Raw genomic sequence first — 21868 nt, 5'->3', positions numbered from 1 at the left:
CATCCGGTCGGTCTGAGACCAATTTACCCCCAAGCATCCAAAACAGAAGCGTTTTACCTCAAACATCACACTGGGAGGAGGAGGAGGAGGAGGAGGAAGAGGAGGGGGGGCAGTTTAACCAAATCCAATCATTCTCTGTTTCTTTCTCATGCAAAGTTAGAAATGCAGCAGCGGTGCGTTTGCGTAATTTTACAGCACATGTGTTGAATTTTGCGCAAACTAGACGCCAAAAAAAAAAAAAAAAAACCCAGCAGACAGAGAGAGAGACAGAGAAAGACAGAGAGAGAGAGAGAGAGAGGGAGAGAGGGAGAGGTGATGGCGACTGTCAGACCGGATCCCCGACGTGTTGTAGGTTTCCAAAAACCAACAAACACAAAAATAAGAATCCGCCTACCTTTAAGATCCAGTCCTCAGTGCGCGTCCGCGGCCGTTGTTGTCCCTCCTGAGCATCCCCACGATTGTGTCGCCGAGCAGCCCTGCAGATTCAGGTTCACCCCCCCCCCCCCACCAACCCGGGGTGCAACATTCACCAAAACCAGAGCGCAAAAAAATCCAAAAATCAAAAAATAAAGGAAGAAGAGGAAGGAGGAGGAAAGACAACCATCTGCAGGGTTTTACAGCACGAACCTGCCTGCTCTCTTTTTCTTCCTCCTTTTTTTTTATCTCCCAGGTCGATGTTGTTGTTTTGTTTGTTTGTTTTTTAAGCAGTCACCAAAAAATAAAAACAACAACAGCAATAATAATAATCTCCAGTTTAGTTTTTTTTTTTTTTTGGTCTTTTTTCTCCCCGGCCGTCTTTCTTTGCTCTACAGCAGCCAGCTCTCCGCTTTTTCTTTCATTATCTCGTGAGATTTTCCTCCTCCTCCTCCTCCTCTTCCCTCTGCCTGCCACTTCATCGATCTCACCACCAACTCTTTCTCATTCTCCTCCTCCTCCTCCTCCCCCTTCGCTCGCATTGACTCTCTGCTTTCAGTGCGTCACGGCCTTAAAAATCTGACAGATGTGCGATGAAATTCCTACTCCAATTAACCCTTTCTCTCCGGGGGGGGGCTGGGTTTGGGGAGGGGAGGGGGGGGGGGGGGTAGTTGGGAGGTGGAGATGCTCCCTTTCTCACCCCCCGCCCCCTCCCACAGGTTAAACCTCCTTTAGCTGATTGCACACACAACTTATGAATCATGTGCGCACATCCAGGTCATTGTGCTGCAGCTGATGTCGTTTCTGCTGTTTGTGACACAACTGAAGCCTTCTGCTGCTTTTGTTGGATGGAATCTGAAACGTGGAGCCCAAATGGAGAAAACATGTGTAAATAAAAAAAAAAAAAAGTGCTCTTATTTGTCTCCCTATTTTGTACCATCATAATTTAAACAAATGAATTAAGGCTGAATCGCTTCACCAACTTATTGACCACTCTGCTGTGCACAGCAGGATTATTGGGTTCATGTTGGGAGCCCAGTTTTAATCTTCCTGCAGTTTTCTGGCTTCTCTTGTTGTGTAAATGTAAATTCCTCTTCCAGGGTCCAAAATGCAAAGTGACGCTGGACTCTTCATCAGCTTCCTCCTTCGGGCTTCATTCCGGAAAGTCCCTCCTCATCAGACAGGTTCCCTTTTTTTTTTTCAGACCTTCAACCTGCTGCTGCAGGCCCGTCCGCGTGCGTGCACGCGCAAGACTCTTCCCACAATGCATGTGGAGAATTGTGCAAATTGGTGCCTTATCGTGCGCGCGTAAACGTACGGTGGCCCGGACGTGCGCGTTTTTGCGGCCTGAGAGAGAGAGACAGACAGGAGCAGGGAGGCAGAGCGCATACTAATCATATCTGTCTGTCAGTTTAATTTTCAGAGATGAGCAGCTCTGGCGTTTGGAAGGAGCGGAGCGCGGTGTGGGACCGCCGGCTTCCCGGAGCAGATGCTGCCCTATCGATCCGCCCTGCGCGCAGCCAGAGAGGAGCGGAGCGGAGCGCGTTTGGATGGCGAGTAGCTGGAGGTAAAAAAAAAAAAAAAAAAAATGGTCAACGGCTGCACAGAGTAAAAAATAAATAAAGAAAAGGAGGTCGGGGTGAAAGTTCAGCTTCTGTGGCTGCAAAAAAAAATAATAAAAAAACCCGAGAAGGATAGGCCCGAGCTCTCAAGGCCCCATCGGCTTCCATACTGTCATCTGGGGGGGGCAGAGAGGAGGGGGGGCGATCTAATGAGCAGAAAAACATTTACATCCTCTGAGCTGATGAGTTTCACCACATTTTTAACATGTCAGCCATTTTTTCTGCTGCTCTCACAGAGACTCAGTGAGAGCAGCAGCAGGAGTCTTAACCCCCCCTCCTCCCCCCATCACCCCCCCATCACCAATACAGGCCATAAATATACAAAGGAACACTCATATTTTAGACATTTGGCTGCGGAACCGAATAAGCTTTTAATCTGAAGCCGATACGAAGCGCTGATCCTGGTGGGACGGCGTCCGGCTGCACCAGATCCTGCACAGCCAATATTACACAGGAGGTCAAGGGTCAGGGGGCATCGCTGTGACCTTCAAATGACCGTGCATGCTCTGGAAAATAAAACAGCATCGGCCCAAAGGCAGAAAGCTGCAGGAGGAAAAACCGTTCAGCGTGCTTTTTGTTTTTTAAAGAAAAAAAAGTGAGCTGTCAGGATTCATAAATACATATTTTATTAGAGGAAAAATAAAAGAATGAATAAGCAGAGGCAGTGTGTTTTCTGCAGTGCAGGCCTGCTGCTGCAGAGGAAACTTGTTGGTCCATGATAATAGATGGATATTCACTCCGTGTGCAGCAGCACGTGATGGGAACAGGAATCTTAATCTGAAGGGTTAAAAGCGTTTTTCTGACGAGTTTCAGACGAAAAGAAGAAAAAAATCTGGTCAGAGGAGGAATTTTATTTTAGCTGGGCCAGATTAGATCACGTGACAATAATCCTCATGTTTAGGTAAAAGAGCTGGTGGTGATGATGATGATGATACATCAGCCACAATCAGTTTTGTTTTAATCTAATCTGGATATTTTGTGTGTAAATCACACACATAGTGACACGTGTGTGTAGACAGGACAGTAATAACCACACAAACACACACATACAGTACAACACAACCCATAATTTATACAACACACAAATTCCCATGTTATTTATTGACATGTATCAAACACAACACACAAACACAATAATATCAGACAGACCATACAGTGTATTCTGTTCATCTTTTATTTTGAAAAGCAAACCTAAAAGTTGGGAAATAAAAGTTTCTTGTTATTCGACACTTTTACTGAGTTCAGACATAAAATAAGACCCAAAGAAAAGTTGAGCAGGAAAACATGATGATGAAAAAATAAACAGAAATAAACAGTCTTTGTTTGTGTAGCTGAACTTTGTTTTATTAAAGTTTAGATATTTCCTGTTGTACCTCAAAGCCTCCCTGTGATGCATTTAAGGACCTGAACGTTCCCAAACACACAGTGATGATAAATTTACACGTGTGTGACATTTCTGAGGTGTTTGGCTAATTTCTAATAATCCAAACACAGAAGTAGATGACTTCCTCCAGTAACACTTTGATTTTTGGTTTTAAATCAACTTTCACTGCCTGCAAAAGACAAACTGAAATCCTGAAGTTTTTTTTATTTAGTATTCATTAATATAGGAATATATATTTGATAAAATTGACTTCACAACTTGAGCAGTGCCTTCATGTGCACCGTGTCGAAGTTTATTTGATAGAATAAAGCTTTTGGAGCAGAAATAAGAATTTGAAAATATATTAAGTCGTGTTTTGCAGGTGGAGTTTAAAAATGCGGAAAATTTAATTCAACAAAACAAGATGGAGTTGAAAGATTATCGTCAATATTTCACATCTTAGACTGCACATATATTAATAATAATCTAACAGCTGTTAATAATCACAGTTTCTGCTTTTGTTCTTATTTTATAGAGCAATTTTAGAAAGGAACTGTTAAAGCGACTCACAATTATATTTACTTTTATAAAACTTGTCTGTTTTTTTTTAGTATTTTTTAAGCAGCAAAAAGTACAATAAAAATTTATATTAGATTTTAAATATATACATTTCGATTTTTTTATTTATCATTTTATTTATTTATTTTCTCTTTTGAGCCTTTAAATCGAAATGAAGTTTTCCAGGATGATTTAATCACCGTGTTGTTGTTGGGGGTTTTTTTTGTTTGTTTTTTTTTGCCGTCAGTTTTTTTTTTTTTTTTTTTTTTTTTTCTCCCATCGATGGGATCAATTATTATAAAGAGAGCCTGCGTTGGACACATCACAGTGTGAATAATCAATAACTGAATTAATTACATCTGATGAGGAAACTAACAATAGTAATAATAATAATAATAATAATAAGATGATGTTAAAATCAGACAAGAGGAAGTGTCTGTAAATTAAAGTGCTGATTGGATCTTTCGTGTGTTTGATCTGATCTCTTATTCAAAATAAAAATGAGATTAACGTGATTCACATTTCTTGTTCTTTGGGTAAAAACAGATATCCTGCAGCTAAATGTCCGTTTATCTGCATCAGCAGCATGTGGCCTGACGCACAAACACACTTTCCCTCACGTTTAGGGCCATTTTTAAAAGCCTGAAGAAAAACACAAAGCAAACATTGATCAAAAAAATATTGATGACTGATCACACTGCAGCCCAAATTTCAGGATTCCTCCACTAAAAGACAAATAAACGAACAAAAAACAAATACATAATAACAGATGTAATGAAATGAAACACACTGCCTCCATTAGGTCGAAAATGTAAAGCAGTAGCTGCTGCAGGGGGAACTTGGAGCACCTGAATGAATGATAATCACGTTATTTTGCCCCATTATTTGCAGCTTTAGTTACAGTTAATGATCGTGCACGCCGCGATCTGCAGCTCTGACTCCGCAGCGTGAATAATGTTGTTATCGATCATATCTGCTTTAATGCAAACGATTCTGCCCCTCCAATTCACCCGATTCACCCCCGGAGCAGATGAAGCCAATAAAGGCAAGAAAAAGGGAATTTCTTTTTAAAATAAATAAGAGTTTCGCCTGAAAACGCTACACATTATTCTAAACATTTATTTTTATTTTTATTTTAAACTAAACTACACAAAAGTTTTCTTCAGAATTCATTTATTGAAAATATCTCAGTATTGCTGGCGTGATGTTTTATTATCATGATTATTATTTTATTTAAAATAAATAAATAAACAACCTTTATTTTATAAAGTTCTGCAGTTAAGAGTTGAATGGGTGTGTGTGTGTGTCAGTCAGTATCGATCCGTGAATTTCAATCAGGCTCCTGTTTGCCCTACAACTATTTTTCATATAAAATGTAAATATCTGTCGGTGTAATTGGCTCCGCTTTCTTTATGCAAATGAAATTACGCGGTGGCCCAGGAGGGGAAGGAAAAGTGTTTAATTTATGCAAAGTGGAGCTCAAGGGGGTGCAAAGGTCGATAAGTTCCTACTTCTTTTTCTTTCTCCACTTTTGTTTGTTTTAGCTCAGAGTCAGAGCTCAACACAACTTTTTTTTTTTTTTTTGAAGTTTAACAATTAGTGGCTCCTCTCTGAGTCACACAGCAGCAGGAGAGCCCAAGTTTTTCTTTTTAAAGAGGATTTTAAATGCCAAAAACAAAGTTGGGCAACATTTGCTGGTCTTTTTGAAGTGAACAACAGAAATTATGTTATTTTGTTTGTTTCCTCAGATTTGCGGTTGTTTTGTTTCCTATATAGTTTTAAAAAATCTTTAGCTATTATATTTTTTTATTGTTGTTGTTCTATTTTTCTGGGGTTGTGTGGAAGATAAAGATAAATCAGCTACTACAGTTTCTCATCTTCTGTATTTCCAATGTGGACGATCAGATTCAACACACTTTACCAGAGTTCAAATGAAAAGAAAAGCAAATCAGATTTAAGCAATGAAGCCAGAAAATAATCAGGAAAGTGCATGTTTCTGATTTTCTAACCGGATTCGGTCAAAACACGAGCAGAGCCGGACGTCTCTCAGCTTCAGCTCAGGTCACATCACACACATCACTTTTATTTTATTCTTAAAAGCTAACATATAGAAAAAGGAGCACACACACACACACACACACTTCAGGGGCCTGTACACAACTTCACAGCCGCATTTAACACAGCAGAGGCCACAATGGCTGCCACCAAACGACACTTCAAACTGCAGCTCCAACCAGACCACACCGAACTGCTGCGGCCGCCATAAAACAGCCAGACACGCCCACTCTGACGCTTCCAAACAAACATACAAATAAACAAGTGCATCCCTCCCTCCCCCTTCCTTTCCTTCCCCTCCATCTTGTCTTCAACACCTTTCAGTCCCTCTCGGAATAAAAAAATAAGCCTTTCTGGGAAACTTGGCATTCATCTTCAGAGATCCGTCGCTGCACGCAGCCAGCCGCTGATAAAAATACCACTTACAGACATCTGCATGTTGATCACACACTCACAAACAAACAAACACAGAGCTATTTTCTGCTACGACAATGCATGCTCCTGCCTCGGCCTGCCAGCTGTGAGTGTGTGTGAAAGCTTGTGTGGGTGTAAATGTGTGTGTCTCACAGCGCAAAAGTGTGTGTCAGTCTCTGCAGCCAGTTAGCTGGTGTGACTCGGTGGGGGATCAAAGGCAGCCGGGTTTCTGTCTTTTTCCTTCCTTGGTTCTGCAGTCAGGCCGAGCCCCCCCCCCCCCCCACCTCGCCTCCCTTTCTTCCTTCCTTCCTTAGCATCCACCCCCTTCCTCCTCCTCCTCCTCCTCTCCTCCTTGCCTCCTTGCCTCCTTGCTTCCCTCTCTCCTCCTCTTCCCGGTTATTCCTTGGTTTTTCCTTCCTCGCTCGGCCGTTAAATCCACTCTGCATCCTTTTCTCTCTCTCGGCTGCAGCTGCTTCTTCTTCTCCTCCGTCCGTCCGTCCGAGGTGAAGCTGAGGAGTGTGTGTCTGTGTGTGTTTGTGTGTGTTTGTGTGTGTGTGTGCAGCCTTGTCCGCCTCTCTTTCACTCCCTCTTTCTCTCTCTCTCTCTCTCTCTCTCCCTTCGCTCTTTAATCAGCATGTTAATAAGAAAGGTAACTAATCAATACATTCAATGGCCCGGCTTGGCGATTGATACCATCTCCATCCACCTCCCCCTCGCTCTCCACGGCTAAACACACACAAGCAGACAGAGAGAGAGAGATACACAAACACACAGCTAGAAGACTGTCTTGTGTTCAGGGCCCGTGATTTTATTTACCAAACCACATTAAATCAGCGATTTGACCAGTTTTGATTAAAATTTTTTGGGTCGAGGGTGAAAATCAGCAAAATGGGGACATGTAGGTGTGTGTTTCGGGAAGTGGGGTCGGCGGTTTGGTGATGCAAGCCTGAATGCTAAAAACTGAAAATGGCCGTAAGGCAGGACTTTAAAGGTTCGACTTTGGAGGGTGTCCATTAAGGCCTTTCCCCTCCCGAAGTGTCACGACAGAAAAAGATTTGAAGCCCTTTGTGTTTTACTCTTGAGTGTGACTCTTCTCAAGAGCATTAGTCACTTAAAACCAGTAAAAGGTCATTTACTAGATAAAGACCTCTTGTGGTCGAGCTAATTATTGCTGTTGTCTACCAGGAGTAAATAAGGAAGCAGCGCAACAAACTTATAATGTAGAAAAAGCCTTTCCTGGACGTGTCAAATAAACTCAGAGATTTTGACAACGAAGACCAGCTTCCATTTCTTCAGCAAATCCTGGTTTCTTAAATCCACGACCAGAGTCTGACCAGGCTTATAATTGTGTTTATTCATAAAAAAAAAAAACCCAAAAAATTAAAAACTAAAAACTTAACTTTGTAGTTTTACTTTGGAGGAGTCGTCGGTTGCCAGCTGAGAATAAGAAACAGCCACCAGCTTTAGGTCACTAAAGACTTCAGAGACCTGGAGGATTGGTTTTGGATTTGAGGGTTTGAAAGGTCAGAAATGTAAGAGGAGGCCATTTAGCCTTTAAAACAAAAAGTGTGATTTTAAAATCAATTCTATGCCTCGCTGGACACCAATGAAGACGGGCTGGCACAAAGTGATTCAGTCTTTTGTCCACCGCAGCTGGGATGAGAACAGCCCACTGATATTAAAGTCAAGGCCACGAGACTTGTAGAAGTTGGTAACTTTCTCCAGATCACGGATGGAGGAAAGACTCGAACTGTCAAGTTTATTTGCGTCTCAGAGCTGAGATCAGAATGGAAAATGACGCCCAGACAAAAGATTCGAAGCCACTCTTGTGACAGTCAAAGTCAGCCATCTTTTCCCAATCAGTTCCCCAAAGTCTCGGACTTGACTCGGTTCAGACTTCTGCTCTTTTCCCATTCCCGTTTTCTCCTCTCTCAGCTGCTGTTAAAGGTACGAGGATGTTTGGCCAGGGAGGTCCGTGAAGCCCTTTAGGGCGAGAAGATAGTTTTGGAGTCACAAGGGAAGGGAATATTTAAGAGCGGAGTACTCACACAGCTTAGGGCTGCAAACAGAGAAACATCTCGCCTTGTACCAAAGCAAACATCCACTTCTATCTCCCTGTCTCGCTCTCCCCAATATTATTAATAGATAGGAGGGAGAAAAACACACAATCGCAACACACAGAGACACAGAAGTCCTCCGTCCTCAGGACATGGAACTCCAACAGACATGAAAACGCTCAGGCTCCTTCTGAGGAGGACATGAGAGGCATGGCACGGGATGAAGGGAAATCCTTCATACAGGGAGAACACAAGCAGCAGCCAGAATGCAAGGTGGCCTTTCAGGGCTGACTGGATGGGTTTCTCCCTGTGACCCACAACCACACACACAGACACACAACTGCTGCTTTTTTCTGCCTTCTGGTAACTTCTCTCTCAGTGCAGAGCTTACAGTGTGATGTAGATCCTTTTACATTTGTCTCCCAGTTTATATCCACCCCCCCCCCTTTTCCTCCACCTCCCCCTCCTCCTGCTTTTTTCTTCTTCTCTTTTGCCCTCCGTATCATTTTTCACTCGCACACTGGAGCAATCGATATGTAGAAAAGCGTTACGGTATCATGTATCATTGCGGAATATGTGATATAGATTATGGCCAGTTCATGTTTACAGTATTTTTCTTTTGTCCTCTTCAGATCACGGAGGGTTTGCGAATAGTCGCCGAGTATTTATTCTGTCTTTAGATTGAAGGGTTTCACCGACTCTAAAAAAAAAAAAAAAAAAAAAAAAAAAAAAAAAAAAAAAAGCAGAAGACTGTATAACTCAAAATATATGCTTTTTTTACGAGGAGAGGCCTTGTCATGAGTCATAGCCTACGTGGACGAAACGCTGTAAAGCCAGGGTGGCATTTTTATAATTGATATTACATTAATAGAAATAAAACCCCGTCTTTCATACGCTGTGTTAATGCATATCTGAATTCTATCAACACCTTCTACGGGTCCTAAAAACTGAGTGCTGTATATTTACTTTGACAGATCTATGACAATAAATTTCCTCGAACTCCTCCGTGATTTATTGAATCGGACGTTTTGGTAAATTGCTTCGGTCCTGTAATGAGAACAGCGTGGTGTTTTTTACACTGATTGCATAAGGACAATATCCCCCGCCTTCAAATTTAGGCAATATGTTTTGGACAATGACTATTTGAATAGCTCTTTGTTTGTCAAATCAATATTTTCATATATGGTCAACGGCTCCTCTGGAATCACTCGGGTGTCATAAAGATTTTTCAGGCGAATCTATTTTTTGCAGAAAATCCTACAACAGGAAACCCAAAGCCTGACACGATCTCCATAAAACCAAAGTAACAGCCGTCCGTCATAAATATGTGTGCAGCTGCACCACAATATGCACGGTCGGGCGAAGATGGTGGATAATACTGTCTTTCTATATTTGCTGCTTCGGCCCGTTTTTTTTTTTTTTTTCCTTTTCTGCAGACCGAGGTCCAGTTTCATTGCATTATCTGCATGTCCGGTGCGTCCCAGAGGGGACGCAGAATGACCACTGGCCCCACTGACCCTCAGAGCTGCTGTCACCCTTCATCACCCTGCTCTCCATCTTGGATGGTGTGGTCACCTAGCAACTGGGGCCAGGGTTCGCCGCTCGTGGACCAGAGGCTATTGGGAAATCAATCGATACGCCTCGGCCCAACCTAGCGAGCTGCCTGCCTGGCTGGCTGGTTGGATGACTCCCCTCTCCACATCCCTCCCTTCCTCACACTCCTCCTCCCCCTCTCCCTTGTTATGGCCAAATGAAGACGATGCAGTTCTCACTTTTCCACACCTCGCCGTACGTGGGTATCCTGTTACAGGATAAGAAATGCCTCTGCTTGCCAGGGGCTTGCGGTTCTTGAGGCTGATGTATCTGTCCTGTCAACTGGGCTCCGTTTCCACCTATGTTTGGATTGAGAGGCGGGGACACAGCAATTAATCAAATTTCAGAAGAGGATTTCTTTCCCACCGTGGTATCGGCCATGAAGAAGTGCTGACCAAAGATTACACTGGTGCACGATTGCGCCCCCCCCCCCACCCTTCCACCACATTTCCGAATTTCTTTCAGCACATTGGAGCACTTCAGTGTTTCTGAGGGCAATAACTCCACAGCTTCATTCCTACCCCGGCTCATCCTTTGGATCATTTCCACATGGGTCTATGAGAATCTGATTAGAAACCTATCAGACATGAACAAAAAGATCACTTTCATTAGCAGAACAATGATAAATTGTTAAAGAGATTAGAGGATTCCCAAAAATAAAGACAGAGATTTTTATAAGCTCATTGAAACATCTAGAAGGTCAGATCTGTTTAGCAGGGCTTCTATTTATTATGGAGGCTCCCTTCCATGACCTTTACAATCAGGCTGGGGTCAGCAACCTTTGATCCCCTCCGACCACACTGGGAGGATGGGCAAAATTCGATCACCTTAAACAGTTTAAGACAGAAGGGTTGGGGAGAAGGAGAGGATGATGAAAGGATGGGGGGAGGACAGAAGGTGGAGGAGGAAGAAAGGGGAGGAGGGGTGAGGTTAGCACTGACAACAAACCAGCGCTAATCTGTTCTCCGATCAGAGTCATCAAACTGAACGGCTCAGCTAAAAGAGAATCAAACGGCCCATCTGGGCTGCCAAGTGACCCCCCCCCGTCCCCAACCCCAACCCCTTCTTGTGCTCTTCTGCACTTTGGAGGAGGAATTCTATTTAAAATCACCTTTAACCTCTCCAGGACACTACTTCAGTACTGCAGACCGAAAGATATTCAAGCCATAGTTATCTTATTTACCTACTCTCAGTGTGTGAAGTGCAACAATGAGGATTTAATGAACCAATCAATCATTTCTGTGAGTGGGAAAAACAACTATTTTCAAAATCAATGGATCGGTAAAGTCGGTAAAAAACCAACAAACAAAAAAACCTAACCCCAAACACACTGTTGTTGGTTATATCTTAGATCTTAGTATTTGGAGGACAGACTGTTGATGAAAAGCACTTTGCAGACGTCACATTAAGCTCTGGGAAATGAATCTGAGAAGTCTTTAAACTTGAAGTAAGACAAAAATTGTACTTTGTGTGCACAAACTGCACTGCATTGCATTAAACAGCAGATGCGCACCACACTTGATGCCAAACTACAACAGGCAGCTGCAGTTCCCCCTCCCACCGCTCTCCAGATTAGGCTGACAGATTTCTTGACTTTTGTTGTTGTCCATTCCTGAAACTAAGAAGATGATGCTCTTGTGGGGTTTGTCAGATCCCCAGATGGTCATCCAGCACGTGGCCGGAGGTGGGCCGTGAAATGATGCCCCAGCTGGACACTGTGGCCAGGTCACTGATCTCTGAGCCGCCCCTTATCCCACCACCGCCTCTCCTCCTCCTCCTTTTTTGAGGGCCAGCTGCCATCGCAGCAGCCCTATCCTAATAGTGTTGGACACCCCCCCCCTTCTACAACCCCCCAAATCAGTGGCTAGTAAGGCCACGGGGAGTGTCCAGCTGCCCTCTTCCCCTCCCTCCCTGAATCCACTGGCCTTTCACTGGACACAGGAGAGCCTGAGGGGGTGGGGGCAGAGTGTAAAAGGGTGCCCCCCCTCCACATCCAACACACACACACACCCCACTAAAAGAGAGGAAAAGGGGCAGATGAGAGTAATAGCCACGAGGATGAGCCATGGTCACAGAGGCATGACATTGACACAGACGAAAGAAAAGAACCTTTTAACCATAAAAGTGGAATAGTCGCCTCTGGAAATCGGAGGCGACAGTAAATGTGTTTGTGAGTGCCAGGGTGTCTCGCTCATTGTCCCCGTTACATGTCCCATGGAGTGCAGGGGAGAAGAGGGGGGACAGACTGAAACTAGATGGGCAGAGGGAATGGGGGGGGGGATGCTTAAAAGCATTCTCAGTGACATACGCAGATGTGCATCGACACAGAACTGCTGTTCGGCTAACGCGCTGCTGTTTCCGGTACAGTTGGATGACTTGGCATGGGCCCACACAGCGCAGGGGGAGGTAAACCTCTGCTGGACTGGAGCCTGGCTGCCGACTGAGAGAGGGGGCTTCTGGGTTCGCTTGCCTGGAGTAATGTCGATAAATCAATAGGACACACGTCACTGCAGGCCCAGAGAAGCCACATGAAACTGTCATTGATCGGCATAAGGCGGAGTGTGTGTGTGGAGGGAGGGAGGGCTGGATGGAGGTGTTGGGATAGGATGGGAGAGGTGAGGCAATGGGGGAGGGAGAATCCAAGGAGCTCAAGGGTCATCTACTCCCCCTCCTCTCCTCTCTGCTCCTCTTTCTTCCTCCTCTTCCCCTAACAATGAAGCTGGGGCATGGCTGAGGTGTCAAAGGTCAGCGGAGTGGCCAGTGGCCCCTGAACAACAGTAGAGAGCCACGTGCCCATCAATAGCTCGATGTCACAGCTCACAAAACACAGAGCGCCTCTGGTGCTGGAGGACAACCGCTGTGTCTTCCTCTGCCGTGCAGCTTCCCGCTCGCCGACATGCTGTGTTTGTGCTCGGATTTCACTCTGCTGGCATTCAAGAAAATCCATTGTGGCCTGTGATTTGTCATTCATGAGTGCATCAGTGAAAATGCACAGAGAACACAGAACGGAGAACCCTCAAAGACAAAGACGTGCATGTAAGCTAGAGATGTTACACTTGTGATGCTCCATGCTCTGTGAAAGCACTGTTTACTCCTCTGCAGCGTGAAACAGGACCGCTGACCATAGCGAGGAGCCACAGCTGACTGCCTTCCCTCCCACTCCCTCTCTCTTACGCTCACTCATTCCTTCAATCCTGCATTTTCAGCAGTAGTTTCGATTGGAGATCAATATGGCACATGATCAACACAGGCCCCAGATCATGATATCCATCCCTTTCACTTAGGGGCCAACCCGACTCAGCGCCACGGCTCTGGAGCCAATGAGCCTCCGGTTGCAAGGGGGTTAGAAGTTCAATGCCCACCACGGTCAGACAGACGGCGATTCGGTGGTCGTCTGGGTGTCAAGTTCTCCTGACAGTCTGTCTGGCTCAGCCTGCTGGGTTTTGATCTAAAGAAAGCTTCAGCTAACCTCAGCCCGCACCGCTGCGCCCTCCCTCCTGCCTGCTTTCTCTCCTCAGTCCTTTTCTGTATCTACGCTGCCATATTTCTCTGCTCTTGTGCCTACAGTTGCTCACGGTGAGCTAATGGCCGGCACATTGATCATTCTTGCCCGACCTCCAAATTGGGGTCAACCACAAAAGAGGCCCCGTCTCCAATGTCAGGAAGCAACTGCCCATTTCAAACTGTCATCTGTGCATGTTTTTCAGAAAACGACCCAGAACCCGTGCACAACCAGACAAGCGCCCGGCTACTCTGCCTTCCAGCGTCCTTCAGCCCACATCAGGGAGATGAGGAGGAGGTCACCGAAATCCCTACAGAACCCCACACCCACCCATCCCACAAGCCATCGCTCCCATTTTTCACCTCTCTTTTCCAGCAAGCTATTAACCTTTATGTAATTTCCTTAATTGTGGAAGTTGACGCTGGGCCGGAGCCCCGCGACACCTTTGCATTTGTTTCTCTGACACTTTCATTTTCACAATAGGTATATGAAATAGACAGGTGCAAAATGCATGGAAGCCCTCTGTCCTTGCTCGGCCGGTTGCCATGGAAACGGCTGATAGAGTAGGTTATCGATCGCTGTGTCCAGTCCCCCTTCCCCCCCTCCCACCAGCCCCCCTACCCCCCCGAACCGACTTTTTTTCTGCAGTGATGGGCGTGGATCAATAGCCTGTATATTGTATGCTTTTCTCGCCACTCGTCCTCCATAATAGCAAAAAAGGAGGGAGCGAAAAGAATTGTAAAAATGTAAGCGATAGTATTCCACTTCAAAAAAAAAAAAAAAGAATGAAAGAAAGAAAAGAAGATTGGAAAAATATAAGATGATGGAATTAAAAGGAAGAGGCCTGTAGGCTGATGGCATTTAAATATTGTAAATGGGTTTTTGGTTGTTGTTTTTTTTTTTTTTTTTTATCTTTTTGAGGGATTCCCTTCTATTTTATGGATAATTGTGGAAAGAGAAGCAAAAAGACACATAACAGAAAGACAGAAAGAAAGGCAGGAAAGCGGGGGGAAGGGGGGTGTTGCAGGGACCTCAGCATTCCTTCTGTCTCTCTGGGTACAGTCACTCCAAAAACAGCTTTTTTCTTCTGCCTGGCACTCCACTTAAACACACGTCAGGGCAGATTTATTCACACGTGTAAGTTCTCATATCAATTTATCCAAATCTTTTCTTTTTTTTATATTCAAATTAATTTTACAATCAGCCATCAGAGAGGGCCAATTCATGTCTTTAAAAATGTGACGGTGAGTAGAGTAGCTGCTGCAGACCTGGGGGAGCTCGTTTAAATCTCGCCTGAGGGATCCCTCCAGCGAGGGGTCATGGTTGAAGTCGTGGCGCAGCGGATTTAAAGGTGGGCGCTCCTCAAGGTGTCTTTGTCGCCCCGAGGCACGGTCATCACAATTCCAAGAGAGGTGGAAATAAAAGTGCACTGAGGACACAAAGGCTTTTGGACACTTCTGGAGAAATTAGCCAGCCAGCTTACTGATGGTCAACAACCTTGGCTTAGCAACAAAAAGCCCCCTCCCCTCCCCCCATTCCCCCACCCCTCTCCCTTTAGCCCTCTAAACGACTTGATCCCATACATCACAATTCATCTCACCATTTCTCCATACAGTATTGATATTACACTGACAAATGAATGTGAAACAAACGCTTTAGCTGTAATGATTCCAGGGGAGCAATCGAAAGAAGCAGGAGAGCAAAGGAGAAAAGGATATTGTATACATTTTTACTCAAACCTGCCAAGTCCTCCATGCATGCATCATCTCAGCACTCAAATCTGGAGATTTTATAGCCATATTTACAGAAATATGGAGGACACAACACGTGTAGACTGAGGTCGACGCTGTATGGAGAGTCGCAGCGTCCATTTTTCTGCTTCAGCACTGGGCTGATATTATATACAGTCTCTCCCCCTACACACATATGTCAATATGCTTGGTCTTCACTGGGAGGAATGTGCCCTGAGGCTCCCATATAAAATTAGCAGACCATTCCCATGTTGGCTTCCTTTCATGCCCCCACTTGCAAAGCGGCTGACGCCACTGTATCAATAATTCAGCCACAATTTAGTTGTAGTTGGGCCACATGTTATGGGTCAGTTGTAACGGGCACTGCTGCCATCGGATGCCTGATCTTGTCAGATGGGCTTGTTGGAGGTTTGCGGTCCGATCTTTGTGGTTTGGGTAATGACGGCTTGCACGGCCCGTCGAGGTCATTTCCCAATACGTCTGTCCTTTTTGTGCTCTGTTGTAAAACTGGATAACCCAAAAGTGACTGTAAAGGTCGTTCCATCCGAATGGTCTCAAGTTGAATGTGAGTGTTGGTTTAATTTGACGATACTTTAATTTTATATATAGATATTTTCAGCAAAGGAAATCACTGAAAATGAACTGCAGTGTGCCTTTCTATATCCACTGAAGAAACTGTTGACAGACATGTTGCTGATTATTTAAATGTAGCCTCTCAGTGCCTTCAGCAATACAAATCAAATTAAAGTCGAATTTGAGAGGCAAAAATCTGAGAAACAATTTAGAGATCTTAGCTACAAAAAGCAGAACCTGTGAAATGACGCCACGTCTAACTCATCAAATTTTTCCTTAAAACAACAAAAGGAAACTTCTGGCTCAACATATAAACTGGCCCCCGCATTCTTCAACATCTGAGTCTAGCCATCATCCCTTAATGACAGTCAGAGGATTTTCTTCCTACAATTGGTCCCGATGTGATAGTAGCATCTTACATTCATACTCTATTTGGGCCAGATTTGGGGCAGGGGACCAGGAAAGAAAAGAAGAAAACAAGCACATGGCCAACTATGGGCCTGTTTTATTTTGCTATCTGGGATTAGGTATTGTGCCACAAGTCTTAAATGAAAGATACTAACACACAGCATTGTGTAAAAGCTCCACATAGAGAAGGAAACAAAGGAAATCTCCCAGATTAAATGGTTTCCACAACAGAAATCAAAAGTGGATGGGGCATTTAATTAAATCTCCCTCCCTGGAAGGGCTGGACTAATGTGAGGCCATTCAAGTTGACACTTCACCACAACTGCATGTTTTGAGGATTCATCCGTAGACTCCAGTGTGGCTTTAAATACATCTTGGGGGATCTTCTCCTCCACATGCATCCCAGCAAACACCGCTGGATGTCTGCCCTTCTTTCTTAAACCACCCTTGGGGTGGTAGAGCTGCTAATCTCGCACTATAGCCGAAATGGAAATCCGCATGTGTATGTGCATGCCGGATGGGAAGAAGGGGCTGGGAGAGGAGAGAAGTGGGTGCCCTTGCACCTAAGCAAGATGAAAAGCCCTAAAAGCCTGAGGAGGAAGAAAACACTAGCAGGGCAGAAGTCAAACTCCCAAGGCCGTCAGCGAGAGAGCGAGCGAGAGGGAGAGAGAAAACTTTTTCTTCTCCCCTCCGGCAGATTCTGTATGTGGTCAAACTGCAGACCTGCTGTGGAAACTTACTGTATATGAAACGCACATTCTGCATCACTGGAAACTTCTGGGCAACTTGAGAGCGACCGCTAAACAGAAGTGACTCAGTTTGGTTTAGTCTTTCACTTTCACTCTGGCCTGATAGTCGTCATTTTTCCAGTATTGTTTTATTTATTTCCCGTAGAAGTATCAAATGGTAAGATTCTTTTTTTTTTGGGATTATTAAATGTTATTTGCTGAATTTTAGGTGGCTGATGCACATATTCTGTTCTTCTTGATGCCTAAGCCAAATTTCCAGGAAACCGTGGCATGGAAATCACATTACTTGTTTTTTCATTCTTTGCCAATCAGGAGCTGTTTGCTGTACCTGTGATTTGCCCCCAGCTGGGGCTAATCATCCTCATCTGGGAGGGTGTCTATAAGCAGGTTGTTTGGCGGGGCCTCAGAGATTCTTGGTTTTGTGAATTGAATGTGTAAAAAGTTGTTTCCTTGCATTTATTTTTAGTCCAATACTTTTTTTTTATTTGTTGGTGTTTGTGGGCTACTCCACCTTTCACCTTTTAGAAAATGTGGCACCCTTTAAGTTTTTTTTATTTTTCTATGTTTCCTGTTTAGTGATCCTTGTCATTCAAGATTCTTTTTTATTTTTTATTTTGGAGGAAATGTAACAGATATATAGCGCACTTAAAATATTTCTGTACAGAGGAAGAAGGTACATACTCAAAATACTTTTTCTAAATCTCTGATTTACTATAAAAACTGAAGTTCTTCATTAATGCAACATAACCTCCCAAAGTTAGAGCCACACTGGGCTTTGACACAGGAGACATCTGTAATTGTGCCTTTTTGTGTATTTTTTCCCCCTCCCAAATGGAGACAATATTGGGTAAAGGTGATGTCAGGTACACAAACCAATCAGATTCTAGAGATACTCCAGTCAGAGGCAGAATGTGAAGATATTTATCGAGTTGTTTGCTCATGTCTTTAAAGACAGAGGTCAGATCTGATCAAGCTACATCACAGAGTGCTTCTGAAGAGGAACTATCATCAATAATTATCTGTTATTTTTGCTGTTTTCAGGGATTTTCAGAAAAGGTTTTAGATTTAGATGAAGTAAAAGAAAAGAGCTTGTTCTTAGTATCACAAGAAAGATTCAGCAGAACATCAATACTGTATCACAGGAGAGCAGATCATGGCATATTACATTATTGATTATTTGTCACACCTTTTTGTAATCAGGGCTAAAGACTGTAAATGCTAAAACTGAATATGAATGTTCATTTCTTTTCTTACAAACTTCTTAAAGTTCAAATCTGAAATGTGGAAAACGAAAATGACACCGTATGTTGTTTTTTTTTTTTTTTTTGTACTTCTGTTAGGAATATTTCTTGGTGTATTATATTACTTATACACATGGAAGGAAGATTTAGGTCTTGGAGGTTTGATCTAAAGGCAACAGTGTCATTAGTCTGTCCACAAAAGAAACAAACAAAAAATAAATAAAAAAATAAAAAGGGAGCTGATAACTTCATTTCTCATACAGGCCTGAATTCGCAGTAATGAAGAATTTAACTCCTTTGATTTTAGTGCTTCTTCTGTGGCTCCCCTCACAAAGCACTTCATGGATACTTAAACATTAGATCACTGTCTCGAAAAGCCACAAAATTTAAATTAATACCTCCAGCTTGGGCCAATGCTGGCCATATTAATTTTCTTGTCCTTTTTCTGCATTTTTCAGACTACGGTAAATTCATATTTACAATGATCAATATGAGTGGCTTAAGAGAAGGTCCTCTGCAGACGCCTGAACAGCTGATGCTGGAGGTTAAGTGTTCCTGAGTACACATGAATGTGTGCTTTAAAAAAAAGGAGAAAAGCATTGAAGCACAGAAATGATCTATGTCCTGAAGCACCTCGATGTACTTTGCAGGCACTCATGATGAGTTGTTGAGATTCAGTGGAAAAACAAGTCTAAATGATGTGGCCCTCTAGTCATCTGACTGTCAGCACGCAGCGTCTGCCGTCGTGGGCCCTTGGCTGGCCCGAGTTTATGTGGCACGGCGACATATTGCGTAAGGTATGCGGCACTCAGTAGTTATTCATCATCCATAATGTTAACGATTACAACATGTCGATAACAAACCTGGGAGTTAAATGAGTTTGTGCACTCAGCTACGCCTGCGCCTGTTTGGTTCAAGGTCACTCCCTTCCGAGGCTGACAGGAGGGATGATTCCCGGGCCAGGCTGCAAGCACACACGTCTTGCCTCAAGGTCAAGTGTGCCACTATTTAGAACAAATAGATACATAAAACACTCAATCTTGTGGGTGGGTAAAGTATGGGCCAGGACCTTGGACTGGGATAAAGTTGGCCGGCAGCTCGTATATTTTTCCCTGTACTTGTATTTCAACTTGACATTTTGTCACCCCCCACGCCTTAAACCCCACCGTCCCTTCCCCCTGCCTGCTTTAACGTTTTGTTGTCCCTCTTATGTGACTGAACGCAAAAAGTTAGCATTGATTTTTGTCATGTAAGCGCTCACTGTGAGCGCGATGTGGTTGCATGTCGATCGTATCTGGATGACAAACCGTGTTTTATCATTCAGTCCGGTGGCCAGCTGAAGTTGGACTCTGCAGGCTCCTTTAAGCTGTTCTACCAAACATACCATGACCAAAGCAAGCTGCTATTCACCTATGGATGATGGAACAAAAAAATAAAAACACAGAGGGCCTTTGTGTTTGAGCAAGAACAAGACAAGGCTAGGGCGCGTGGCGAGAGGATACACTTGATTTGGAGTCAGTTAGCAGCTCATGCCTATCGTAATGGACAATGGAGCAAGGGCAAGTGTCTCCCTCCCCTTGGCTTTCCTCTGTCCCACTCCATGTCTCTTGGCGTGCTTCCCCCAGGAGACACGAGCCGGGGGCTGGGCGCTCTGATGGCCAAGCGTGACATTTAAACCCCTGCCCTGCGGTAGCTTTAGGGGGGCCTTTGTGGAAGGAGCTGAGGGGGGCGCAAAGAGGTCCATCTGAGGACAGAGAAAGAAAAAAGGGGGTACGGACAGAGGCTCACCCTATAAACCCCCTACCCCCCCCCCAATGACCACCACCACCACCACACCCTCCCTGGCTTCCCCCTGCAGAAATCCTCAGTGTGTCAGTGCGGCGGGGGCCCCCATTGTGCGCAGGCCTGCCGCCGAAGAAAAGGGCCCTTTGGTGGTAAACAATTCAGCTGTCCACTCAGATCACAATGGGGGCACATCCCATTGCTTTGAGCATCTGTTTGGAGTAGGTACTGGTCCCTCTTTGCCACTCGGCAGCGCTGACCATAAATACCCGGTGATCAACTAAATCCCTGAATCTGCTGGCCCACTACCACCTGCTCTCAGCCTCCCCCCCTTTTTACCGTTCCTTATTCGGATCAATACCGTTGACTCTGCCGCTGCAGTGTCTCTCAAAAGACAAGTTGAATAGCCTCGTGTAGGCTGTTTAGTAGGATCGCATGCTTTTTAAATTGTGTGCAGTGCGGGGGCCAACTGTACGAGCTGATTAAGGCGTGAATGGGAAAGGAGATGCTTTCCTGTCACCACACAAAGCTACAGGAGTTTCTTGTACTGGCCTTGCAGCTCAATTCCATGGCTGCTTATCGCCCTCTTGTGGTTGTGTTTTATCCCTGCTCGCTCATCCCCTGTTTGATAAGTAATGTTTCTCTGTTTAAGCACAGAATGGTCAAACATATTTAATGCATCACTTGGCTAAAACTGACAAAGCTTAAGTGCAAAGTACAGATTCAGTTTGATCAGTCAACAAATGGTTCTACCACTGAAGCCTCGGCTGCAGCCTTTGATCCAACATTGAATCGGCCTGTTATGACAAAGTGTCATATGAATAAATTTGCGTTGCACTGAAAACAAAGTACACTTCTATATCACAAGTAAACGCTTAAAGTGTTACAGTATATCATTCATGGTCATCTATTACAAAGCATGTTACTTCCTGTAAGCTGATAACAAAGCGTCCTGTCCAATGTTACCAATACATGCGCTTGAGCAGACTCAAATTTTTTCCCCATTAACTTCAGTGGATTACACTTATAAAGGAAAAAGAATCACAAGTAAATATTAAATATATCAAAGTATTTTGTTACTTTTGTCCTCTGGTAACAAAAACTTTGGTTTTATTTTACGAACGATAGGAGAAAAAATAAATAAATCTTGACATGACCTCATCTTTGTTCTGGCCAGACTATACAATATTTTTCCAGAAAATAAGTGAATGACATATTTTCTTCCAACGCCTCTGCAGCGAGCAGGGTGCTCTGCTGGGGAAGCGCTAATCAGCTCGGAAACATTTGCTGCCCTTCTGGCAAGGTCAAAGGGGTCACGGTCCCTGGGCTGGATGTCCACTCCATCCCTCTCTCCTCCCCCTCCTGCTCTAAAGCCCAGCCCCCCCTTGGGGCCTATAGGCCCTGCAGGCACAATCACTGCACCGCGACTATAGGCTCACAGAAGCTGGCTTTAATCTATATGGAGCCCTGGGATGGACTGCGGCTGTCTGTCCATCAGTCTGTCAGCGGGTCTTGCCTTGACTGTACACAGACCGCCCTGGACCTAAGCTATCGACTCAAACAGTCCAAACCCAGATTTCTGATTGGTCCGTGGAGGCATCCGGTTGCCCCCTCCTGCTGTTTGACCAGCTGATTGATCTGTTAACACTAGCCGCTGGACGTGTGTCCCTGAATTTAATTTCAGAATTCATTTCTGAGAGACCTGGGTGTACAGAAATGATGTAGAGTCCCAGGATCCGAGTGAATGATCAAGGGTGGACCTGAAATAAAATTGCAATTTAGATTC

Source organism: Echeneis naucrates, chromosome 6, assembly GCF_900963305.1.
Source record: "Echeneis naucrates chromosome 6, fEcheNa1.1, whole genome shotgun sequence".
NCBI classification, from domain to species: Eukaryota; Metazoa; Chordata; class Actinopteri; order Carangiformes; family Echeneidae; genus Echeneis; species Echeneis naucrates.
This window is presented reverse-complemented; position numbering follows the sequence as displayed.